General features: G+C 39.0%; 1 protein-coding gene across 2 annotated transcripts in view; it reads left to right on the top strand.

Moving 5' to 3' along the window:
* The first annotated feature begins 1086 nt into the window (after nt 1-1086).
* The window catches only part of LOC122409519 (uncharacterized), a 71666-nt gene continuing 44872 nt past the window's right edge, over nt 1087-27880 (top strand). Inside the window, exons 1-2 of one of the 2 annotated variants that reach the window (XM_043417148.1) lie at nt 1087-1429; nt 1644-1822. The gene's annotated coding sequence lies outside the window, so the exon portion shown is untranslated. Of the gene's footprint in view, nt 1430-1609; nt 1823-27880 lie in introns of both variants that reach the window. The other variant, XM_043417149.1, reaches the window with a different exon arrangement.

The raw sequence follows: 27880 nt of genomic DNA, 5'->3' as shown, positions 1-27880 counted from the left end.
GCATTTCCGTGCTAAATTGTTCTTTGCAAGTGCAAAGAGCTGATATTGCACTTTGCCTCTATAGTTTAAACATTTTTCGATAATCTTATCAAATTTCTAACTTGACGATCACGAATTTACTCTTCCTTTGAATCCAGACAAGCAAATCTTCTCACGTATCTCAAAAACTGGCAGCTTATTCGTTGTTCTTCATTCGCATTTTAATATATGAACTCCACTCTCGACTTCGTCATTCAATTGCGTAGACAAATTTTCAGAGAACGGAGCTTTCGTCACGAGTCTACGAACGAGAAAGGCTTGTGTAAAAATGCGTGAAAAAAGTGTCCCCTTGTGCAAAGCAAGGACGTTACCGATGTACTTGAGATTTTTTTTAGGTACGCCTTGTACAGCCGATAGCAAAAGATTGTTGGGGCGATAGCGATAAAAAAAAGGTGGGAGCCAGGCTCGTTTATTAGCGCCAGCAACTCCTAGGCCGATAAAAAGGACGAGCGCAAAGTGCTCTTATATCTTTCGGAAATCACCTTTTTTCTCATCGTGTGCATATAACGCGGGATTCTAAGAGGGAAAGGAGGCTGAAAAATCGTGACATTTCGACGCCTCCGACAGTACTCCGGAAACAAACGCCAGAGAGAGAGAGAGAGAGAGAGAGAGAGTGAATGAAAGCGAAATAAAAAGAATGGAGAGCGCGGGAAACCGGAAGAAAAGATAAATAGGAGGGGAAAAAATGCAAGGAGAATAGAGATGCACGAGGAATGGAGGAGGCGAGCCAGAGGTGAAGCTCCGGGAGGTGCGTAACGCTCGTTAAAGCTTGCGTGGTATATTTCGTGGGGATGATAAAGCATTGCGCTTGCGCCGTAAGAACTCCCGGCATCGCGAAGTGAAGAGGAGAGGGTAGCATGTGGGAGAGAGAGAGAGAGAGAGAGAGAGAGAAAGAAAGAGAGGGCGACCGAGAGGAACGAGAAGGAAAGTTGGGGGTTGAAGGTACGCGTATGGGGTAGGAGAGAGAGTAGGGGTTGTTGGAAACCTGCTCGGCCGGGCCGAGAGGATCTACCGAGACGCCGACGGCCGTCAGAGCGGCGTCGTGACGCGAGCCTTCGCGTCCGTCGGCGGCCCCCCCTCCCTCCCAAAAAATAAGACCATAAAAAACGAAGTAAAGCGAAGCAGTACTAACGAACCCACGCAACACGCGAGTCAACGGACCAGCGAGCATTTATTTCTCACCGCTCGCTGGACAACCTCGCGAGATTCGTGAAATTTAATATTATTAAATACAATAACGGAGTACGAGAAAAAATTTAAAAAAAAAAACAAAAAACAAAAAACAAAAAGAAAAAAAAATAAAAAGGAACATTGTGATTCGAATATTTGATGTGCACGAATAAATACTTCGATATTGGTGTCATCGAGCTTGACGATCAAATATATTTCTGTACGAAAGCAATTTTCCATTATTTAAAATATTTTTGTTTTGTTCAGTGCATCCAGAAACTCCATTCGTGGCGATATGCATTTTTGAGACTTTTCGTTTAGAGCTTTGTGAGAAATACACGTGCGTCCAATCGCTGTACCTGGGCATACCCTAATTCGATATTTAATATCCAAACAAAAGGAGAATGAAAAGACACACACTCCTTTTTTTCCAGTTCACTATTCGTTATACCTGGTAATTAAAGCTCGTGAGAAACCTTTGGGCGATACCGAATCGCTGGGAGTGTGTGCAACACGTTATTAAAGTCGGAAACAACAAAAGGAGATCGGAGCAGGGACAAGAGGCGGGATCGATTCCTAAGGGTTTTTTTTTGTGTTCATTGGCGTGTAACAGGTTAGTGGCAAAACTATCACTTAACTAATTCACTAACTTAGAACCGTTCAAGACTCTTCCATCGTCGTTTAAACTCGTACAGTTATTCTCAGCCCTTCGCTCCTTCGAGTATAACGTTGCCTCGGGCTCTTCTACTTAAACACGAAACTGCAATGTCAATGTCGTTAAAAATAATGACACGAGGCTCCATGTGTCTTTCGACGACCAATTGTTTTGTGTTAAAAATCTTTACGACCTTTTCCAATTTTAACTTTGAGTAAAATGAAACTTATTTATCGGCTCGTTCAGGGCAAATTATGATGATTGGCATTGGGGATCATTTTCATTTCGTATCATTGAAACTCTCTTAGCATCGAGCTTTTTCTATCTTATTTCGTTCTGAATAATCAATCTTTATATTCTGATGACACTCGTAAGATTTTGTGGATATGGCAGCATCAAAAAATTCTGCATTTTATTCAATGTGTCATGATTTCAGCAATGGAATAATGCGCTCCAATTCGGCCTTCAATATGGTGACAATGCGTCTATCGATTTTCACAATTTTACTTTTTTTAACAGACCCGTTTATTCAGTCTGCTAATTTCACGCTGATATTTCAGGAAACGAATTTTCAATGATAAAACATGCGGTACGATCATTAAAGATGCACCAGCAAGAGGGCTGTTTTTAGATAGCTCTCCAATTCTTTTCATACAATCCAAGATTTCTCTTCTATGCTTGTGAAATTTCAAGATCCTTTATCGACTGTTTACTTAAAATACACTAACAGTCGAAAAGTACAGAAATTAACGTATCGCTTATCGCCACAATGACTCACTGGCCCCTTCAACCATCTTCAACCCAAAATTTGATGTATTTCTAAATTAGATGTCAAAGATAAAACCTCCACTTATATTAAGGATATATTGCACAGGCGATACAATGTTGCCATGCTAAACCATGCTAAAAATATAAAAAAATTCAAAATGATCAGAATTTTATAAAATTTGGTGAACATATTCTTTAGTGCCAAATTTGACAATACAAATTTTTTAAGATTTTTCTTCTGTACAGTTATCGAGTAATTGATCACTAAAGTTCACGTGTATAAGCATAGCGTTTCCATATATATAGGTATACATTCCAGGCATAAGAAATCTGCTTTAATGCGTAATTACTCGATAACTAAACAGAAGAAAATTTTGAAAAAATTTGTGTTTTCGCACTTGATGTTGAAGAACATTATCACCAAATTTGATCAATTTCTAATTATTTCGACTTTTGTATCATTCACCCTTAATTGAATCGTGGGGAATCCAGCGGTACGCTAAAAAAAAGAGGGTCAAAGGGAGGCTATTTTAAAAAGGGGGAAGTGGCATCTGTACTTTTCAAGGTTACATGGTGATCTCTGATCTAATCTGTCAACTATGTTCAACTTTGTCAAACGTTGCCTTTTCGCAGTGTACTATGAAATCATGTGAAAGACTCGGAATGAAATATTTTCTGCAATTAATTCATCTGAACATTATTTACGATTGAAAAATTAAGATAACACTTTTCTACTAATATTCTGCAATATATGAATGACCAGGCTAATTGATTGAAAAAAATATGCAAAGACTGTCAACTGACTGGTACGACGCTACATCCTTAAAGTATTCCCATTAATTTGAAACTCTTGCCGAGTCATTTTTTCCACTCTCGATGACAACGTGCTGGTTAGTAGTTTCGTTAAGTAAAGATTTTTTTAAGTTGTGATGAAAGTTGACACAGGATCGTGACTAAAATAGCCAAATTTACCACAATATTAGTGTACGCATTATAATTTTTATGATACTTTGATAATATCCGACAACATTCCCATGCGATTGTCCCTGATCGTGACGAAGTAATGGCCTTGCGTGATCATCCTGTCCTTCCGATCTGACTTTTCCCTCGCCATCAAGAGAAAAAAAAACTATCACGATACTCGTATCGTGTCACCGGTGCATAAACACCGCAGACATTAAATTCCAGTTTTCCTGTCACGATCATGCGGACCATATTCGAGGAAAAAAAACGCGGAAAAATGCAAACTGGAAAAGCGACAATGTAAAATAACGAAATTTTCGATTATTAAATGAAAATCCATTTATTTCGAAGGAAGAAAGTTTGAAACAGTACAAATGTTCGGATTTATATGAAAATGTCGTTTCAATACTTTTCGCAATTGTGTTTCTTGCAATTGGAATGTACATCCAGTGCAAGGAACGAGTTGTCCCAATGTTTCGTATTAAGTTTTTGCCCCGTGATGACATTCACGACCACGAGGGAAACATTTGTAGAGGAAACAGCACCCACAAGATTTCTGCTAAAACAATACAGTCGGGATAATGGACGTTCTTATCAAGGCGTGTGCATATTCCGGGGAAGCTCATTAAAAAAAGCCTTTAGATCGTAAAAGTGTCAACTCGATGCACGTGTGACAGAGATTTACCTTTTATCTTTTCCGCAGCTGTATCGTATCCAAATTGCGATCAAGTTTATTTCGTTGTTTCATTACATGTTCGAAATATGCTCCCGACTTGAGCGACTTTATATTTCAGCTCTGCGTAAAAAATACTGAGTTTTGAATCCAAAAGTGCGTGTGGCAATTAATTCGTATATAATTCTTTATCATAAGTAAATTTGCAAAGAGAATAAAACTTAAGAGATTGTGACACAGAATCAGCTTTCCACAGTTGCATTTTCTCAAATCGTATTGTTAAAATTTATGGAGAAATGTAAAGTGAAGCTTTCTCGCTCTGCTCTACTGCGCGCTTGAATCGAATGAGGAACCTTTGGGCAGAAAATCCTTTTCACTCAAGACTTCCGTCATTCGATACACGAGAATATCGATTAAAACAGTGACATTTTTTTCGAGAGTGAACAAAAATCATCGCAGAATGTAGAACGCCAAATGATTCATTTCCAATATTATTTACGTACCAATTATCGAAATTTTCGTTGTCGAAAAATCTTTAGCGAAGTTGTAACTTCGATCCTCCTTCGAATGCACAGGAATATTTTTGAATCGATGCGATCCCTCAAACATTTTCAGCACATCGAAGATCCTGCTTGCTCACAGATCCTTCCACTTTCCTCGTATATTTTATACGTCATATGTTCTCATCGTGCGTACCAATTCTGTGAAGATCCGCTTCTGTTCACACCGCTAGCGCGCGACGGTACAGACTGAAATAATGGGAACGAGGAGGACGAAGAAGGAAGAAGCGGTTATTATCCCCGATCAACGTTCTTCATTCTTCTTCTTTCACCCGCCTTCCCATTCCTCCCTCAGCGTCTTCCCGCATCTCTTTTCCCGGGTACCAAAAACGCGGAAAAAAATTTGAAGAATTGTGAAAGAAACTGAAAATATGGGGATCAGAACAAGTCTCGTCCTTGAATGTTTCAAAAGAAATCCGCGTGAGACCGTCAGGCGTGCAGTGCTATCGCGCGGGATAATACTTTCTTCGGATACCACACAATTCTTTCACAAGTTGCACAACTTTTGATGCGTTGCAACCTTTTTCCTGCTGTTTGCAGTCGCGTCCTTTATAATAATCATCTCAAATTTCGAGAGTCGACAACGAAGAATTCCATGAGTTGGAAGTTGTTTTGAGAGGTTTACTCTAATGGGGCGCGGGCAAAAAAAACTATTTTCACGAATTTTTTTGATCAGTTCGAAACTTATTCGAAATAACTAGCTTGGATAGTACTTGAGAGGAAGAAAGTGTAGCATTTCTCGGATACGAGCATTACGTAAATTGGGCACATGAAACGAGGCTTATACGCGAGTTCGAATTCTCGGCAATATTCGTCGTTATATTTAAACGCTCGACGGTTGTAAAATCTTCGTATGCTAGAAGTGGCTGGAAAGGAAAAAAACTAGCTAGAAGGGACGAAAAAAGATAGAGAATGGCACGAGGAGAGTCAGAAGTTGGCGTTACCGACGAATGGATCTAAAATATTCATGCCCTTTTCTCCAACGAGGGAAGGTCCCATTAGGACCTTGTGAAGCTCAACTTTTGTAACTTTTTTTTTTGTTTTTTTTTTCTCCTTTCTTTTGCTTGCCCTAGCAGCCTCTCCCCTTGCAAAGTTACGTCCCCCGTTTCTTTTATTCCTTCGTCAACTGCTTCCCAATGCAATCAGGACTTTCTAACTATTCAGAGACTAGTCGCTCACTCAAAAGCCTTTCTTGCGAAGGGTGGTGGAACGTTATCGAGCCACAAAGCCCAAAAAACAGTGCTGAACACGCGCCACCTCACTTTCCTTCTTCCGATTATTCTTTTGTTCGAATCGAAAAAGAATAAAACAAACACTCAATCCGGATAACAAGCCTTGAGAATGGAGGGATTCGGAAACCTCGAAATCGAATAATAAATCTTCGGAAAACACAACCTTCATAAATACACGGCTGCAGTTGGTACCCCCAAGTAAGCGCGATTGCCGTTTCTTTACAAGCCAAATCGATGCGACGGTCGCTCAAGAGATAAATGAGGGGTTGGAAAATTTGTAATTCTTTATTCTCTCAATCACTTTGAGTTTTATCAATCAAGTTATCCAGCAGGATTCCGCTGCTAATAAATGGTCAATGGAATACTACTAAAATTTTCGTGATTATGAGCGAATATGAATTATAAAAACGTCCACAATTTTTTCTGTTATCAATTAAGAAACCCAAAAATTTCATTATGTTTATCTGTTAACTAATGTCGCAGTTGGTTTCGAAATTATCAGACCTCTATTGCTTCATCCAAAAGTTCTCGTACAAGAAATTCTTCACACGAGTCACTTTCGACGAAACATTTATAACTGCGAATAACGGAGAGGTTTTTCTCAAGTTTTCAAGATTCCTCGAGTAACCACATTTCCATTATTTTCGTTAGCATCCTCTAAACGTCTGAAGCATCGATCCGTTTGGCATCCCCTTCACCTTTGACGCAGTGTTTACAATCTTTCCCTATCTTGAAGGCAATAATCTTGAGTACCCGCGTGGCCCATTAACGCCCCAGATTTTTCATCTTTTCCGCTCGAACCACACGGTTCATGCGTTTTCACCGGGGCCTCTATTTCTTCGGCTTCGTCAGGCGTGTAGGCCTCGAGACGGGAGAACTGAAGCACGAGATGGCATCTTTTCTTCTCTATAATACGAGGAAGGAAAAAGAAGAGGAAAAAGGAAAGGATGAGAAAGCAGTCGGCTTCTTGACTTCTCTCTTTGCCTTCACTTTTTTCCTTCCTTTTCCTTTCCTGTACGTATCACTTAGGACCAATTTTTTGTACGGTCCCCTTGAACCTCGCACGGTAACCTCGGAGAAACACTCTTCTTTCACCTTTTCATGGCTGCCCACATGTGTGTCATTGGAAAATCCAACGCTGCAGCTACGAACCTTTGAAATAGGATATTCCCGCGCTTTCGACGACTCCTTTTTCCAAACCCTTCCTTTCCAGCATCGTTCTATCTCGACTTTAACTCTTTTTCGAGGATAAAACATTTTGTATAGATTCTCGACACGTTTCGGGGTCCTCGCTCTGCGAAAGTTCCGCTCTTCGTTTCCGCATCTCTTGCGTCTTATCTCTGCCTACTTGCTCCATCATTGTTGTTGTTGACGCTGTCCCTTTTTTTCAATCGAAGCTCCTACACTGGATACGGAATGTTCGAAATCTAAAGAAGTGGCGACTTGGCGCCAAGTATTCAGTCGTGGGCTCGGTTTCATTCGAGAGCCCAAGGTTCAGCGCATCGGAAGCCACTATTCGTTTCCAATGCAGTCATTCTAATCGATTTTTTCCCTTCATCATAAAACCCTCGGATATAACGAAGAGATGGCGCATCTTTCGTCATAAAATTCGACACGAGCCCGAGCACGTTGACAGTGACAGAACCGTTGATGGTCAAACAATTCGACGAAGGTCGTTTTTTATCGTTTTTTTAAGATCTCAAACAGCGGCCTGTCAAAAGTATTTTTATTCACATTTGCCCAAACGAAAAGTTTGACATATTAATCAACTCCAATCGCGACCCTGCGGACTTGGTCCAATTGGATTGATTTATGTTCCGTTAACTATCGATTCATTGAACCAGCGATATTTCAAATTTTTCCAACATTTTTATTCGATTTTTCTACCAAATAACCTCCCGGAAAGTCACCATTTTGTTTCCTACTTGTTAAATAAATATTCGAGGCCCTTTTCGTCGACGAGTTTTTTCACGAACGCGGAATTATTATATGAGAGCTCATCCAATTGGTATTGGAATAGATTGAAATATAAAATTACACGTGCTCGTTGATATTCTCCATCTTCGTTTCATCCTGTACTTTCTCTCTCAAACAATGTGTATACTTATGAACACCCACGCATTTACGTGACACCTCCATTTTCCCTAAGGAATCAACGACGAAAGTAGTTGAAGCTTGGAATGCACGAGCAGGGAAATTCCACTTGAGGATGAGGCAGGATAAACGACCTCGAGATATTTGCTATTTTAGCTCAAATTCCTCCCTCTCTCTCTCTCTCTCTCTCTCTCTCCTCTCTTAGTTGCTCTCGGTATATGGATTTTGCACTTTCGTACGTGTTCACATTTCATTTTTAGCTTGTTAATCCCGCGAATTTTACTGCCCCTGCTCCTCCCTCTCTTTCGCTCGCACCTTTGCCATTCCTCCATCTCGTATCCCCAGAACTAAACTCAGTGGCCGCGTCGAGGGAAACACATTTACTTTAATCACGTAACGTTTAATTGCCCGAAATTGAATTTATTCCGTTGAAATAAAATCTACTCGATTCAACTCTAGCAAATGTGCTTATTCAACCGGAGGCAAATTATTTCAAATGAGCCATTGACGCATTTCTTGTCACTTACTACTTTTGAGAATTTAAATTAATCGAAATTTCAAACGCATTCAACACCGTGTCAATATTGTTCTGATTCCACGAATATTGCTCGAGCATCGTAGGTACATCGGTGCGGGAGAGCAGAGCTGAAAGGTCATTCGTTTTTTGATGAATTCCCTACAGACCGAAAAACATAAAAATAATGCCGAGAAATGTGAATTCGTCTATAAATAACTAAAACAAAAACCCGTTCATTTGCTCCATTCGCATCGTTAACTGCGTCAAATGTCATCGAGTACAGTAATTCCATCTTTTATTTTCTGCGTCGTGGAACCTCCGCCATGAATTTCCGGGTTCTCGATGCGTCGCTACAACGGGAAATTCCGTGTTGAAGATAGTCGAGGAGTTGGTGAAATATTCGCCACGACACGATGCTAATCGATCTGAGCACAGTGAGTAGGCATTTCCACAAGCTGGCTGCAACGGTTGGAGAGTCGTATCGTCGAATTTGAAAAGTGACTGAAGATTGTTGAGCACCCAAAGACATAACTAGATTGTCGTCGTCGCCGCAGAAACGTACGACATATTTTTTGTGCGTTCTATATGTACATCGGGATACCGCAGATCTGGCGACGCGCATATTCATCAAGCTGTAACCCTCTTTCAACTTCTTTCCGTTTTCTCCCCGTCACTTTTTCCCCTCGTGCGCACGAGAGCATATCGCGGCCCTCGTATTTATTAATCTCCGTCAGACATTGCGGGATTACTACGTGTGACATTTTTATTGATCAATGGGCTCGTATGATCGATGTCTCATGCCGTTGTTTGGGTTTCCCTCGACCCTGCGTCATTCAACGTCCACCTTCATCCCTTGATCCAAAAGAGGCTAAAACAACGAAAAATTCAGGCTTGTGGCAGGCCGCTCTCATATTTGCACAGATTCAAGCGCTATCCGATTGTTATTTTTTTCCTGTGTACATACAGCAGCGTTCCATGAGAACTGGCCGAATGTTTTTTTTCCTTTCGTTTATTGGTACACGTGATTCTCTCCCCGCACTCCATTTGCTTCCTTCTTTTTCATAGTTCCATAGATACATGTATATAAAACGTTTTATCGGTGAAAACCAGGCGCGAACGAAGAACCGGTAGAAGTAGAGGAGAGGAGAGGAGAAAAAAGAATTCCAGGACTGAAGCCGGAGGGGAAGAGCGATTGTGAACAGCTTAAAACGTTAATCAGGATTGGAAGGTGAACCAGCCAAGAGTCGTGACGTCCTATGCTTCCCTAATCCTCCTCACTTATATACGTATAGAGAGGACATTTCGTTTGTATTAGCCGGGACCCTCGTGATTGAACATTATTTGGGATGCTAATAAACCAAGAGTGGGAGCAGCTTCGATCTAAAATGTCAAGTTTTATGAAAAATTTCAACAACGTGGATTATCATTGCTCAACATTCGTTCGAATCCTGAATGAAATATCACTTTTGCATCGATTTTATCACAATTGTTGATCCATTGGGAAATAATTTGATCGCTCCTTTGCGTAAATAATATCGTATAAATTAGTGGGAAATAATTCGTAGCTGATTACATCCGCGAATGTCCGCCCATATTCGTGTGTATTTGTTCATTCATCTGTATCTTCCATTCTCTGCATGACTGTGGTTCACTGGTCAGGACCACACAAGAGCTCTCATCCAACATTTTACCTTGACACAGCAGTGTCCCGAGTCTTCACATACACCGAATGCACCAATGCGCTTGTATATCCTCTCTTCGGACCAACTCCGAATTGCATTCTACCTTCATGAAATTTCGTTTTTTTTTCTCCCCATTGTTGTACCCATTCTGCTTTCGCTCAATTTTTTTCAACGTTCTTTTATTCTTCATTTTTGTGCCGACGAGCCTGGAACTCTACTGGGAAAACCTGAAATTTAGATTAAAGATGGAAACTGGAAAAAGGACGAGGGAAAATACGAAACAAACGAACCTCGATGCTCGCCTTGTCGATTCGTTTGGGACGATACTTTTATGCGAAAAAACGTTGCAACGCATCCATGAAAACTTATTTACTCGTTAATCAATTTCCTCCATCGTTATACTTTTCGTTTCTATTGCTCTTGCGATTATTCACGGATCAGATATTGATTCTTTGCACGATTTTGATGAAAATTCGAAAATTAAGCTACACACAGAGTCAACCAGTTGGCAGGGGCGTCGAAGATGCTCGAGCTCGAACTCGCAGAATCTTGCATCTCGTGACATTATCCACTGCAACACTTCGTGAAACTTGGAGGAGGCGTAGACTCTGGCGTCGAACTCAATGATAAAGTTTAACCCTTACGAGAAAAGTTCTGCTTAACCCTGTGCTGTCATTACCATATGTATACACGTAGCTATATGTGTGCATAAGACTAATCCCTGTGATAATAAAATTTGAGTGCCCTGTAACAAATATATGAACTTTGGGGGATTATTTTCATTCTTGTTTGCAAATGAAAATGTTTGTTTTCTAACAGACACGAAAATGAGCGCTCTGATATTCGTTCAACCAAAAAAATGATGAAATTGTAGCAGCAAATTGAAAGAGTTTTGCAACGTAATTTGAAATATTGCAAAAGCACAAAAGAGAGGTAGAATTGACGCTTTTTTCGGACACATTTTTTTTTTTGTACTTTTCATTCCATGGTTATTTTAACCTTCCATGTTCAAATGCTTTCTTGAAATATATCGAAAATTCTACAGTCCCTTTTGATAACTTTCACTATATGGTTGTTCGCCATCGCGTCGTCGATTCGGTTATACGGCTTACAATGCATTTTCCTGGAAAACTGATGCAGGGTGGGTGACGAACCGGAAAGGCAGTTACCAAAACTTAGTCTTTCGGTGAAAATTTCACGGGAGACGAACAACTGGAGGCTATTGAGCTTTTCGCCGGAAACTCTAATAGAATATTCTTACCTCTGGCGGAAACTCATTTAGCTTTGAATTTGAAAAACAGTTAACTAGCACTCGGTAGAGCAATATCACAGGCATCGTGGTCGAAACGGAGTTTCGTGTCATCTTCAAATTTCACGTTGCGATGTCGACTGAATTTTCAGTTGAAATTTAGACTTTTTTTTGTTTTGAAACATCCGCGCTCTCTAAAGCGATTTTTAGTATGAAAAACTACAGTATTTCAGCCAGGATCTTCGATTAATCAATGATTTATAATTTCATTCGCCGAAGGATGAGTTGAAAAAATGTATTTACAATTTCGTAGAGTCTGGCATCAATTTGAAGTGATTTTATCTTTAATTAGGTAGAAAAAATCGACACAATTTAGACACTCATAAAAAATACGATTGGGCTCTGGGAAAATGGCAATTTGTGCCGCGAGGGAGAACGAATTCTCATTAGAAAATGGTCATGATGATGTCCGTGAGTGTTTCGTCGTTTGGAAGTTCGGTCTTGCCAATATCTGAAGGTGCGCCGTTTACAGAGAATCTGGATTTACTTCGGCCCATAGAGTAAAAAATGTTTAATCGCAGTTAGCACAATTTTCACTGTTCGCGTGTGCTGGGAGTAGAGGAAGATTTTTCAGTCTCGTTAAGAGTCGGTGAGAAACTCCAAATTGCCTATCGATCGGTTTTTTCTGTCGCGCTTTACTCTCTCGCGAGATATCCAATTAAAAACTGAACGATGCTTTCCGTTTGTCCTCGATAGAATGAGGAAACAAGGCTGTTCATTTTTCGAGCTAAATACAGTGCCCGCATGGCTGTTTTTTGTAGCTCAAATTAGCGAGAAAATGAAATAAACGCAGAACACTTTTCAACTGTTGTCTATTCGAATTGCAATTCGTTGCAACATTCGAGATACGAGATTTATTTACCGTGTTCGACAATTTTACGCCCGGTTTAAAGTATTAACGAAAAGCGACTATCTCGTTCAATCGCTTTTTAAAAGCTTTCGTTAAGACGTCAATAGAAACTATTTACGACTCCATAATTCCGACAAATATTAATCAATTTTGAACATTCCAAATTCGTTTTCCATTTGGAAGCTCCAGGCATGATAAATTCGTGTGATATATTCGTTAATGGCTCAAAGACTCGAGATAAAAGAACGTTTGTGTAAAAGAAAAACGACACCGCAATGCACGCATTCTGCACAAAGATTGCAAGAAGCGCAAGTAAAGCTAGAGAAACTCGTTCCATGCTTGACCCCGTTTTTATAACAAGCGTCCATCTTGAATCCTTTTCTCATTTTGATTAAACCCCTTTTTATTCGTTTTTCTGTAAGGATTACCTGAGCGTGGTTGTTAAAGAGGAGATTTTTATGGGAAAACGTACAAGACAGGAAGATAGAGCCTGGAACAAACCGTAGGGGATGAAGCTTACCTCGTCCCAGGTAATTTGCAGTACTGTGAGGGAGGAAAGAGAGCAGGAAAAACAAGAAACCGTTACTCAAGCATCCTCTTCCACAGCATGTTTAAACCCTGCAGCGTCCTTAACCGCCCTCTTTTACTTTAACTTGTTTACCAAGCTGTAAATTACTTCGCCCACGAAAACTTACCAACCGCTAAGGAAATTCTCATCCAACGCTTCTCCGCATGCCTCTTTTTCCTCTCACGCTTTTATCGTGCGTGTCGTTGTCTCCGTTCCTGTAATATCATTACTCGGTGGATTTTTCAATTATGAATCATCCCATATTATTTCATTATTCGAAGCATCCCGGGCGTTTGGTGTGAAAGTGAGGGAGGTGAAAAAATGAATATTTCAATTAACGTTCCAATGCTGCAACAAATTTATTTTTATTCTCACAAAATCGTTCGAGTTTTTCGTCATTTTGTTACGCTAGATCATTTAATTAATGTTAATTTTGTGTTCAGTTCCACGCTACTGAAGACGCGATTGCTGTATAATTCTTCAAATCTTCAAATTTAAATGTACGTTATCTGCTTAAATATTCCGACATTATTTCAGGCCTCGGTGTATTTCGTTCATGCTGAATTGAGCAAACGCGTGTATTCCCGTTGTATCGTTGCCTCCTTAAAACTTACAATTTATATAGACTGTTATAGTTTGCAGGCGGATGAATTACAAAGAAATGGAAATTTGAATTCTCGTTAGTGGGCTCGTGTGCAATACTGATGAGCAAACAGCAAAAAAAGGAGGAATTGTATGCACCGAGTGAAGGTTTGTGCGGAGGATGTAAAGTGAAATATAACGGCGTACGAAGAGAACGGAAGATCAAAGCTCCGCAGTTTCATGGCCTCGGGCGAAAAATAAAGTACAGTGGTTATTCGTATTATAAAAAACATGGCAAGTTCGTGGAAAATGAATTTTTTGTCTGACCGTACGTTACGTGTATGAGCGCAAACAATTATTGATTTACATAACCACTGACTAACATTTTGTGATGAAAATTATGTGGCGAACGGTTTCAACGGATGTTGCATCATTCACCAATTTTCTTCAAAGTATATATACGAAATAGATCCATTTAACGGACAGTTACTGAATGAAATTTTGAGACTTTAAGCACCGTTAATTATCATCTGACTCCCGATGGATTGGAGCTGCACAAGAAGCAAGAGGGAAGAGAAAAAAAGGGAGGAGGAGGAAGGAAATTGAGTGCATTGGGTAAAGGGTCAGAGAGTGAGAACGGGCACGAAACAGTCGAGGACGGGGAGAGGCCAAAGCACTCAAGTTTCAGCGCTTAAGCCGAAAGGAACGATGGTGGTGGTATTTCTTGTCGTTGTGGACATCAAGGCTAGGAGGATTGAGTCGAGACGAACGCGTAGGGACGTGAGGTCGAATGAAGTAGCCGGATGAACGAATGCTCGATTAGTAGTCTGCTCAGATGGCCTCTCCATGGACCAACTGTATAGAAAAAGGAACAAAAAAGGGCTTACAGTTATGCTATACCTCTATGTTCACGTAGACGTAAAAAAGCTTTTTCTCCATAGACTTCTCTGTGGACTCGTGCTTTCGTACTCCTTGAGCGTACCGCTTAGCTCCTTTTTCTTCCAAAGGGAAAGCCCCTTAACCACTTTGACTGTATACATTGACTGTGTCGTGTTCTCGACTACTCCCTTTTATCTCTTCCTCTCTCACTCTCAAATAGAACGTTCAACTCAGCCTTTCGTTTGCATCGTCGTCTATGCACATTCATAAACAGATGCGAAAGCGTACACCTCGAAATACCACAAATGCGCTAAATTATCTCTGAGAGCTTGGAGATTCCTGAGCCTCCTCAGACATAATTTACAAGTTATTCTTCATCTGAATCAAGAATAATTTGAAATTTTATGAATTTATTTAAATCATCACTTTTTTTCTTTACCCACTGACATTTCAGACTCCGTCGTGCAAATATTATTAATGAACGTCTCGTTTTCTTTGAGATTTTATTGCGTTATACACGTCAAACATGGTTTACGTCAAACGGTAGCGTTTAACAAAATCGAGAGTCGTGGTATTGAGAAGAAAACTCGATACCGCATTCTTGTGCACGCAGATACAACGGTTTGCGAGCTCTTCGTGTTTAATCGCATGATTTTCATACAAAATTCGCGTTATTATGTGAAGCCTAAGTTAAACATCGAATTCATAGTGTCAGGCCGAAAAATATATTTTCTCATCAGCTTGAAAGTGCAAACGAACTTGTAAGTGCAACCGTTACATTGTCACTCGCGTTTTAAGGTAGTTCGATAGCTAAGTGACGTCGCGAACTTTGACATTCTTCCACTCAAATTCTCATACGATTTTTATTGCAATCATTTTTTTCCCAAAAACTAGACGGTAGATGATGTTTTTTGTATATTTTTTTTGTTCATAAGGTACTCTAACACTGCGTTTTTAAAAATCAAAATCGTAAGAGCCGTTCTAGAGTTACTTCGATACACATTTTTTGTTTGACGATTACCATGTGTTCAGATGGAGAAACCGTAGAACTTTAACTTGCAATATCTGGAAAACTATACGGTGGAACTTCTTTTTTTTCGTAATCGATTCTTTAGATTTTTCTGCGTGACTTTTTTTCAAAATTTTCGTGGGTTTCGCTATTGAGAACCTGAATATGGTAGCAAAATGTTTCTACTTCTTCACGGGAAACTATTAATCGGTAACTTTTTTTTTTCATTCTTGCTCTGTTTTATACCTCAAGTAATTAGCGAGAATGAGAATAACTTATTATTTATTTGATTCACAAAAGTATGAACTTCATTTGAGTCCTGAATAATGTTAGATTCAACGAGAAACATTTCACATATGCATTAAATTTGTCGCTTACTTTTCAATATGTGACTTTGTTTATCTCGTTATAAAAGGCAGTCTTTGAAAAGACACTACTACAATAAATTCTCTTTGTATGAGAAACTTTGTCGAGATGGCTGACTGTGCCGTTAGAATTCGCTTCTGTCCGTGGCTCAAAGAAATTGCGTCTGACCACAACGACCGTATCTACTGCTTTTGAAACGGCCAGATGTTCTTTACATGTGCTCACGTTTCGCTTCGTGAACGAACACCGTCGAAATATAGCATCGCGCCAATTTCAACCTCTGGAACGCGTTTCATCGTTTCGCATGACGAACACTTCGAGTCCTGATAGCTCGCAATGTTTGCTGTACCCGTTCCATTTTTTTTCCCTCCGTTTGTTTTACAGGTTCTATACTTCCATGCACACACAGACACTCTTCATCTCCATCCCGGTGAATTTTTCGAGAGTAAAAAATAAGTATCACGTCCACCTATCATACGTGACACGGCTATATTTATGTTTCACTGGGGAACATAAGTTATTTTATATTATTCGAAAAAAAACATGTGGAATAAAGTGAAGCGATCGTTAGAGATTTACGACTCCTCTTTTGTACCGTCCAACGCTCGATAACGATATTCGATTTTTTAGATTCCACTCTCTTTTATTAGTGATTTGTGATTCTAGTTTGATGTTTTTTTAATACGGAAAAACTGGTGAATAAAAAAATATTTTTTCCTCAAAGTCGCAAGTGATTATGTTAATACATAATGAAAAAGTAGTTCTCTCAAAATTTGGGCCATCTGAAAAAATGTTTGGACCGGAATCCAGTTGAATTTATACATTTTTTCATTCCACTAACGACACCTCCAAAAACCTTGTTAGGTTATTCAAATTTTGAGAAAATAGCTTTTTCATTATGTGCTAAAATATCAACCGACGAAACAAAGCGAATCATCTTTTTATCTCGAGACGTTTACGAAAAATTGTAAAATGAAAACTTTTAAAAAACCATTGGGACGACCTTTAGATGTTTCTCCTCCAAGCTCAAATATTGAGAGAAACACCGAACAAACAATCTTTTTTATCGTGGTTTTTCACTGAGAAAGAATTTTTTTTTTCAATCACCCTAATAAATATAAATAATTATACATAAATAAAAACAAAATAATAAAAAAATAAATATTAAAAAACTCAATTAAATTAAATTCTAATTAAAAAAAAAAATCATTTATATTTTGGAAAGATTTCGAGACTTGCCTTTCAAATATTCAGGATTATTGTTATTCCCTTTTCAGCATTGCACATTAGAATGGAATAAAAGCAAGTTGTTCCCATCGAGAATATCGAAATATCGCGTCTCAAGCCATTTCTGGAAATCTTAAGCAGAAATTTTCTATGTAAAAAGTTGTCAATTTGTGGAGTTGAAAATTATTGGCAAAGTTCGATCCGTCAATCGGTAATGCGATAAATGCTATCGCTCAATAAAAATTGCGTTTGTCGATGGTTGATTTTTTCTGGCAACGTTCGTACGGCAGCGAACGGAACGAGGTACGGAAAACGTAGGGAAAAGGAATTGAGCGTAGCTTTATATGGAAGAAACGAAAAAAATGGTTGTCAGGGATGCATTTTACAGGCGATGTCACACCGAAGGAGCCGTAGCTGTTCGCTCCTCTGTTATCGCATCGCTACGATCGAGCATTTACATAAAATTTACATTTCTACCGCGCCTTCACTCTTTCTCCAAACTGAACGTACCTATACTTTCCGAAACGATTATTATAAATAAAAAGAATAAAAAATAGCCCTAATCCCTGTGGTACAACTGCAAACTTTTCGCAATAAAGTCGCTCGCTCCGTGTCACATTAACGGTAATCTAAGCCTCCAGGAGCTTCCCTTCGTCGAATTATTCACCTTTTTATACCTCCTTAAGAACGATCGCACGTTCTTCAAGCAATTCCACTCCGTTTTATTTTCGTATGAACGCTTTTAGAAATGAGGCTATAAAAGTTTGCAGGAATTCTTAGATTTGATCTTAGTGGTCTTCAAAGTGTGGGCATATTACGAGGCGAAGTAATTTGCTCATTTTTTAATTCTTGCTTACTTGCACGAGAGAATGTGGGGAGAGCAGTTCGATCGGCTATGCTTTCGAAATTTCTTATCGCTTTCGAGTACTTAAGGATGCTTTCGAATACTTAAGGAATATCATGCGTTACTTGTGATTCAAAACAGCAACTGAACTTCTTTGCTCTTTTGATGATCAAAGAAACGAATAAAATTTATTCTAGCAATTATTAAAATTATGCGTAACTTATTTATTGAGATTCATAAATTTTTAATATAATGATAGCGGTTTAAATACTTTCGTAATAAAATCGTCAAGCAAAATGTCACAACAGTCATTTTCTATTCGTATGCGCATGCATACATCTATATTTTAAATCAGCTGGCTCATGGTGTTGTCAAACCTTCCACCGTTTGTGTTATTATTACTCGATAACCTCAAATAAGTGTTTTTCTTTTTCCATTCCCAAGTAATTTTCACCGTTAACAAGGCTTCCTCAAAATATCATTGATATCTGAAAACATTATATTTTCTTATTCTCGTTGTTGGCTCTTCAAAGTAGGGAAGATCCCAATTCATTAAATCTAAATCGTCGCGCAGGAAGTGTGCCTGCCACAAGAGCCTGTGTATAACCCTTCAAAAAATGAGATTTTCGTTAATTGTTTTCTCAACAACTAGACGGTAGATCCTATGATAATTTCGGGAGTAGATGCGTGCTGCATATTTTCAAATTTCAATCCTTAAAGCTCGAATTTTCGATTTCCATTAGATTCGCGTGAACTTCCTTAAATACGAGCATTTGCTTCTTTATACTCAGAGCACTGCGAACAGTTGCAAAAAGACTTGCTAAATATATTGATACTCGATATAAAATGTATCAAGTTTGTGCTAACACAAATGCGTGCGCCCGGAAAATTTACAAAAAAAAACTACAATCCCGGTATTGATCCCGACTCTATACCAAAATTGAATGTGTGCTTGAAGGTTAATTTTCCACATATTTTTCTCGAAGTTCGATGCATTCGAAATTTGTCGTCAAACAAAAGTGTGCTGCGGTCACGATTGTTATGATTCAGTACGTGTTTTGTGTACTGCGGTTGAATAATTCAGTAACAACAAAGCTTGGCTTGCTGGAAATGTAAAAATAACTCAGTACGTGTAATGGTAACTTCGAGATTCAATTATATATTGAAATCCTTATCGATCAATGTCACGCAGAATAGTTTGCCCGTGACAAAAAAAAAAAACGATCGACGAGTGCCACAACGGTGAGTCAAGCAAAAGCATGTAGAAATTCGTATGTTATGAAAAAGCAACTCAAAATTAATACTGAATATAAAATGTTGTTATTCATTGCGAATTAAGTTGATTTTTTGGTTTCTTTTCGTGAAGAATAGCGACTCGTCAAAGCAGAATCAGTTTATCTGCTTTTATTTGTAATCGGTTAAAAAAGCTAGTAATTGTTCGGGATTTTGATTGAAAGAAAACTGAGGGAATAGAAGGCGATGACTTTGCGATCGCATTCGATATTCATACGTCCCTTGCGTGGGTGACATGAGCACAAGGAAATCGTACACTTTGTACTATCGCACGAAAGCTCAAGCTGCAAAGCTTTCCCTACTTATGATAGGGCGCACACGCGATGGAAAACATTTTAGTAAAATGTGTGTAATGAGTCCTTGTCCAATGAAGAATCTACCCCGTCGACTTTCGCGTGTCAAAGCGTGCAACATACAACCTTCTGTTCGCCAGTAGCCCAAGTACTTGATCGGACTCACAATATGTCGTCGCCTGACTTCATGACAGCCCCATTTACAAATTTCCACTGGGAATTCATTGTCATTTCGGGCTTTACTGCCGCACCAACACACCCACATCCAAATCCACGCTTTCTTTTTCAACTTTCTGACAGATTTTCCTACAGAAAAAAAAACCCCCCAATTCAATGCATGGTGAATCAGAGATGTGCCGAAACAACTTTACTCAATACCGGGTGCCTCGAACGTCAGTGATTCTACAATACTTTCGATTTTGTTAGAACAGAAAACAATGAAAAATACTTGAACCCAACTTCACTAGGAAAAGCTCAATGTGAGTTATTCGAATCAATACTTTTATCGTTCTGTAACAACAGAAAGGAATTCAAATTTTACAAAACCCAAGCACCTTGCCACAAACCTACTGAATTAAGAGAATTTAAAGAGGAGGATAAAAAGACACAAACCGAAAGACCTAAGTGTTAGATTATAAAAGGGAGCTAAGAATGAATCATCAGCAATCGACATCAACGCGGATGTCAACTTGGCTCATGCAAACATTAATACCCCCAACAAAATTTCCGAATGTTTAAAATAATAAAAAATTGCAATTAACATCTACTATAATAAAAAAATAAAAAAATAAAAATAAAAATTCTACAAAACATGAAGAAACGAAGAAAATATTGAAACACCATAGTTCTTCTTGCTTCCGGACCACCCCGTAGATAACGTACGGAATAGCGTGGGAGTCGTTTGATGCCAGCAAATTGAAATGCTATGAGCGTCAACGACGAATAGGCGAAAGCCAGATAGAATAGTTTCCGTGCTGAAAGAAGTTTTATCCCTGAGAAATAGTTCCCAAGAAAATATTCGAATGAACAGGGTTGCCGCATCAGACCATAAAATTTACACGCAAAAATCTTTCTCTCTCAGTGATTTTCCCTTTCTCTAAATCGTACAATTATATTATGGTGCAAACGAAGAGAAAAGTTTTGTTTGCCTCAAAATGAATACGATGATGCAAAAAATGTTTACTACGAAGCCACTTCCGTACAAAAGATACGTGCTATAAAATTTTGCAGTTTCAACGCCCTTCGAAGCAGTGTCCGACGATCTAACGGTTAAATCCATCAGACCTTTCATGACGGAACCATAAGCATAACCATAAGGTTTTGACCGATCACGTCGCTCTAGAGGTTTGCGCGTTGTTCGCAGGCTACGCCGTTGATCAAAATCTTACGGTTACTGCTATTGTTACGATTCAGGAGGAACGTTGTTGGGTTCAACACTCAACGATATTCGACCATTCGTCCCATACGAATAGTGAAGATTCCATCAATTATTTATCGCTTTGTTTCGATACGGTGGAAAAAGTAAACTCCACAGAATGGCTTTTTTCAATACTCCATAAATCAAGTACTTCGACTACCCTCGAATAGAAATTCTCATAAGAAAATTTAATCTCGAGACAAATCTTGGGAAATGTAACACGAGAAAGAGAAACAAGCAGAAATATATGGATATTCAAACTCGAGCGAAAATTGGGTCAAAAATTTTCAAAAAGTCATTTGACTTATCCAGCCGTATAGTCGAATACTTCAAGATCTATTAACTTTGGATAAAAAATCTTTAAAATGATTTAACGTACATTTTTGCCACTGTGCAATCGTCCTCGTTGGAATGAAGCCTCTAGAGCAAATTTTCTTTATTATCGAGTCACTATTGCGACTCTCGATAATATCAAGCTATAAAAAACGGGGTAGAATTGTCTTTCGAAATAATTGAATTGACGGAATATTGAAATGAAACATTTCCAATCGCCGCTGTGGGATTTTAAACGAATGAATCACTTAATAATTTACCGCCAGGTATTGAGATTTTGTATAATTCAGTCGATCTCGTTTCTACGAGACGGTGAAATTCGTCAAATAAATTCAGTACGATTAATAACGAAATTCACAAATTAAATTATAGAAAATTCATTTGACGAGAAGAAGTTTCACGAATTTCTGGATTGAAAATCATTAATCGTGCCCAATATTTTATCGTATCGATCACGAAGCACGGAACTTTGTTAAATGAACCGTTTTTATACGTTGTTCGGAAAATAAATTTCGTCGTCTAATAAATGATCGTTTTATTGATACTCCAGGGCAGACAGTGAAAATGCGTTGAATCTTTGAATCGAATTTCCCCGATCATTTATCTCAAGGAAGAGAAACTGTTGCGAACTCGGCCTCGGGAATTGAGGACTCGGAAACGTCGACCATCTGTGTATAGAAAACGATATTTTCTCGAAATTTCGCAGGCAATTAAAAAAATCAGGCGCTGAAAAATTTTCTAATTTTTTATTCTGATTTCAATAAATTCCTTTTCACTTGAAAAAAGTGTGATTTTGAGCATGGAAACGCTTGAATATCCGAGAACATTTTCGTTAATGGACGAATACGTTCATAAATTTTATCGTGGAATTTATCTCTACAGAATATTAAAATGTTTTCAGCGTCGGCGTATATTCTCGAAGCAACATATTCCTCTTTCTGTGCTTTGATTTGAGTGCACCTCGTGAGAGTTCGAGAGGACTGAAATACGAAAGCTTAAAATTTCCCGACGTTTATTCGTCCAGAAAATATATTTGTTCGTACCGATAGACGAGGGAGAATATGTCGTTAGAAAATCTGCGATATTTATTCGCAATGTAACGGATTTTTATACGTACCTGATTCAACATTTAGGTAAGAAATAAGGACGTAAGCGAAATAGAGTTTCGATCATCGTACAATGTGTGCATACCTTTTTTGTTTGGCACGAGTCGATAAAGATTTCGGGCGTTTCTATTTACTGGGAAAAGCCAAATACTCTGGAACCATTCGCATCTCACTCTCTCTCTCGTTTTCTCGTCTTGTCACTCGAAACTAGAGCAAGAAGGATTCTGAAACTCGTCTGGCTTGCTCCTCTCGAGATACACATTGATGCACATGTATTTGAGATCCGTTGGAACGCAATTCGGTGGTTTGCCAATGCGCGCGAGCAACGCGTTGCATTTCACATACGATCCGAGAATATTCGGCCTGCAATAGTGCAAGTTTCTCATCCTCCCGAAGCTGTCAGTTATTTTTTTGTGGAAAAAAATCTGTCCTTTGTACGGTTTAATTCGTCAATAATTCGACTGGCTGAGCGGTAGGCGATCGGATGAATAAATCATTCAGTTTATTCCCATGATATTTCGTAGCTTCATCATATACTAGCCCCGAAGCTTCGTCGATCCGATCAATAACGTGTTTTAGCATTTATGAATTTAGACTCTTATACATGAAATATTTTTGTGAGTGCCTACATCAACAAAACATGATAATTTCTCATGGCTAAATCCAAAGCCCCCGGATTTGCGTTCAGATTCAATTGAAATCATCAGTTACAGATTCGATCACGATAAATAATGTTCTATGATATGACATCTACCTAACACGATATACGAGCGCCATATTTCGCTTTATTCACCTTTTCGTCATTCCCTTTCAACCTCTCGTTGCCTAGATGTATGTCATTACGAAGCGTTCGATTTTAATCACGTTTCTGATGGAAATATGTTATGATAGCGAAAATGGTGTCTTGAATAAATGTCCAGCACAATATGGTCAACTCGTTCGATCAATCGCTGCTCAAAATCACTCGTTGAAAATGCAGCTTTCGTTGCAAATCATGAAAATACAATCTCAATATCAACAATAACACGTATTTACTAATATTACTTGGTGGAAATAGGATAACGTAAATTTACCACGAAGCTCGCTGCGAGAGCTCCCAAATTATATTCGATTTTTGCCTCGAGCAGCTTCGAAGTATATTTGAACTGAGACATTTCAATATTGACTTTTATCATTGTTGGGAAAAAAGTCGAATGATATTATCAAAAATGAAAAATATTTTTTAACTGAAAGAAACATCGCTGCCATGAAAAGTGGAACAGTTGGTCATGATTAGGAGGCAAAGTGAATGAATGAAATATTGTCATTTCGCGGTAGCATCCATAGAGAGGCGTAATGATGATTAGAGGAGGACAATAATTTATCCCCCTGCCCTCTCTCACGATCCTCTCGCCCTCGACTTCTCCCTCGTTCCCATTGCCCTTATCATCTTTCTATTTCTCTCCCTCAATCTATCTCTATCTCTGTTCCCGTAACGACTTTTACCAACGTCAGCAGTAGCAAGCACCGATGTAACATGGGAAAAGCTCATGCTCGTTGCTCACGTGGATCCTGGCAAAATTACCGGAAGCTGGGCCACCGTGAGGAGTGGAACTCTGCGACAGACCGTAAATGCATATGATATACAGGCATAGACAGTCGTAAGAGCACATGACTTATACATCGCAATCCAAATGCCCGTATACGAGGAACGCTAAGAAAACCTTCAGCTACGTTCCGCTCCGGCGACTGAGAGCGAGGCGGAGGGATATTTGATTTCATATCGTGGACGTGCGGGAAATCGTGATTGAGAGCAACTTTATAGTGTGTCTTACCGGGCGCACGATACGCCGTATGTTCGTTGCGATTTGCTTTAAAAGACTCGCTACGCTGACAACTGCATAAAAATGTTGCAGAAAATCTACAGTGGTCCTTTCATTAGTGAGTTTTGTGTGTAGGGAAAGTGTGTTATGAAATTTTCTGGTCTGTACCATCAAATACTTCCCACGTTGAATTTTATTCGAGAAACAATTGAAGCTGTTGAAACGAGTGAAGAAATTTGGCTCGGAAACTCAATGATAAATCAGCATGTATTTTTTGATTTTACGCAGTCCGAAAATCGGGGAAAAATAGAATGAAGCAGAAATGAATTCGAACGGATTTAATAAAAAGCATGAAATTTTGTTGAGAAGTAAGCTAACGCACACGAAATGAAAAACTCCAGGAGAAAAGAGTTTATTGTTCGGAAAGGAGAATCTTAGAGGGTGTATGCAACAAAGGAAATATAAGAGATGAGATATGTCCTAAACGAAAGAATTGTTCGCCAACCCACCATCATCTTCGATAGCGTTTGCTCGCTTGGAAAAATCTTCCAAGTGCAACTTTACGTTCTTAGTTCTCACTAGATTTTTTTCTACGATGTACGAAGACCCGGGTTCCTCTTATCCTATTGCTCGCACACAGCTGCTTCTTCGGATACGAGTAACCTCTTAACTATATCTGTGTAGTGTATAGATACCAGATGGACGTGAGGGTAATGGACCGTAGTCTTTACAATCAATGAGAAAGAAGCTTGCAAGTTTTTTTTCCCACTTTTCCTCTCTTCTTGTTACTTGCTTTCTTCCTTCATTCTTTTATTCTTCTTTTGCTCTTTATTTCCTCGAGGAAAGGATAGACTCTCGTCACAATATATATATAAAAGCCCTTGGATAGAAACTCGAGTCCCACGTTGTTGCATAATATCACTCAAACACTTGATCAAGCAGAATGTGTTATTCGCAGTTACTGTTTCTTTCAGCTCTTGGCTGCATGGCAACCTGATCCTCTACAGGCAACGATCCACTCACAGATTATTGCTATATCCCTAAAGTACAAATTCACTATCGTTTAAAGTCGATATCTAACCAAAATATCCTTTGAGTATTTCCGACCTTCTTAAGGCGATACAATCACAAGGATTTTCACTTTGTCGAATGCTACACGAATTTAATCAGCCGATGGTGAGTTTTATGAAAAAATGTTCGTTTCCCACATTTAAAATCCACCGAAATATGTCATGAAATCATGCTTTCTTGGGCAACAGTCATAAACAATATTCATGAAAATACGCGTTGATGAGGCTGCATCTGCTTTTGGGTTGACCGAGCAGCTTCAGTCGACCAATTTTTTCTTTCAAGGATATATGGAAAACCGATTACGATAACTATGCCTGACTATATGTATATTTAATCAATGCATAGAAAACCCTCCATTTTTGTTTCCTCGAGTCTGCACAGTATGTATGATATAAATATATACGACAGTGCATAATATTTTCCCCAAGAATGCTCACGATGCACTCCCATCTTCGTCTCTCTCTCTCTCTCTGCTTCTCCCTCTTTTCACTAGCATGGGGAAGGGTGCATTTCCACCCTCTTGGCCGGAGAGACGTTGAGGGGTAGTCGGTGAAGGGCAGAAAATGGATTTTTCCAGGTAAGTAGGTCGGAGGTCACGGTATTGGAGAAAAGATTTCCTAAAAAAAAAAAAAAAGATAATTTACAGGAAAGACAGACTGAGAAGCACCGAATAAAAGGATGCGATGCAGTCCTCCGTTCACGAGTTCATTTCACGTGTTTTCCAATTTCGGTGGATAGTTAGGAACTGCGTACTTTACCGTTTTTATTGAACGAAGTTTTATCGAAAATTATATACTTCGGTGCTATTGAAAAGGCGACCATATTTTCAATTTTCCAATTACGAAGAAGGCCATAAACATCGCTGCATTCGATGGATGCTGAACGATATTCATACGAGTTTATAAAAAATTATGAATTCTTATGTTATCGATAGCATTCCCTATGTGATTGCTGCAGTAGAAAGGCAGTTTAATTATGGAAAATCCATAAATATTTCGTTACGTAGAAATACAGGCAGGAATCGATGTACTGTACATTCAATTCCGGCGATCGTGAATACTAGAATTCGAAATCGAATACAATAAAATTGCATAAAATTGTGATTTCGTTGATACGATTGTGCTCAACAATATTCATGATTTCACAGAATTTAATAGAGTCGTTATTTCGACTGTTTGTTTTAAAATACTAATTAGGGTAATTTTATTAGTTGCAACGTTTGGCCATTATGTGAGAATCATGCTCTTCGTTCATCGATGAACTCTAAATTGGCACGTTTGTGACCCGTGCAAAAATTTCAGTTCATTATATAGTTAAATGAGATTGTACCGTAAGTCATGTATACACGTTGTAGTCAAATTGAGACGGTACGGAACAAGCGAGAACTCTCAAGACATATCGCATTATTAACATTCACCCCGAATTCGTCGAGAGTTGGCTGGAGGCCAAGTTCAGCGGCCGGAAGTTATAGGGTCTCGAGATTTGAGAGGAATTTGACTGAGAAATTATCCGCCCTCGTTGGGCCTTTGTTGTGAGACATTTGTGACAAATCCGCATAATAAATGTCGCTGCGAGTCTCGACAGTAGTTTTTGAAATTTTTTATTTTTAAAACTTCATTGATTCAGTGATTTCAGTGATTGTTTGGTTTCATAGACCCAGTTTCAGTGCGAGCCCGTGTGCAGTGTTCAATTTTGGCGAAGGTGATTTATATTTAACAATAGAAAATGCCTCGCAGTCCTGCCAAAATGATGGATCGCCCACGTGAACAAGAGAAGCCCTTTTGTGTGCAGGGACGCCTCCGTATTCCGCTTTTGCTATTTTGGTTATGGTGCATCACGCAAACTTCGTCCGAGGGTCGATCGATCGTTCAATCTTTGATAAAAATAACGCTTAATAGCCCCCCGCGGATAATCACACGCCCACAAAATCTTTCGCCAGCCCGTTATTCCCGATCCATAAATAAATACATTCAATAAATACATTTAATAAATACATTTACGTTGATCAAACAGCTCTACCCAACAGGGAATAACATGCTGCGATCGTACTTGCCTTGTATTTGCAAAATACCAGCACGCGGTCTGCGCGATCAGCAAACAAACTTGCGTCCTCCAACAGTTCGAATGAAATATAAAATGGCAATGCCCAATAACTTACGAGGAGCATACGACACGTGCGATAAGAAAACGTGTTCTTCCACGAGGTCGAGGTCGATCGTCTAACCAAGTGTCTATCGCTTACCGTAATAAAAAAAAAAAAGAAAGAAAGAAAAAAGAAAAACGAACAATTTATAATATGTTACGTAGCTTGTGAACGAGTCTCGAATACACCAAGACGGTGAATATTTAAAACGTCCGTAGTCGTTTGACCCCTTGAGGCTACGTGAACTATGTTACGAACTCCGAACACACGCACTCGTGATCGAGTAGACGTGACCACGAACTGCTTCAGCAAAATTCGAGAGCCTACTACAAGCTACTTCATCGTCATTTGACGTTTGACAAAAATGATGATTCGTCCGTGCGGCAAATAATTTGATGGGATATATTAGAAGGAAGCCCATGAATTGTTGGAAAA

Source organism: Venturia canescens, chromosome 4, assembly GCF_019457755.1.
Source record: "Venturia canescens isolate UGA chromosome 4, ASM1945775v1, whole genome shotgun sequence".
Classification (NCBI taxonomy): domain Eukaryota; kingdom Metazoa; phylum Arthropoda; class Insecta; order Hymenoptera; family Ichneumonidae; genus Venturia; species Venturia canescens.
This window is presented reverse-complemented; position numbering and strand designations above follow the sequence as displayed.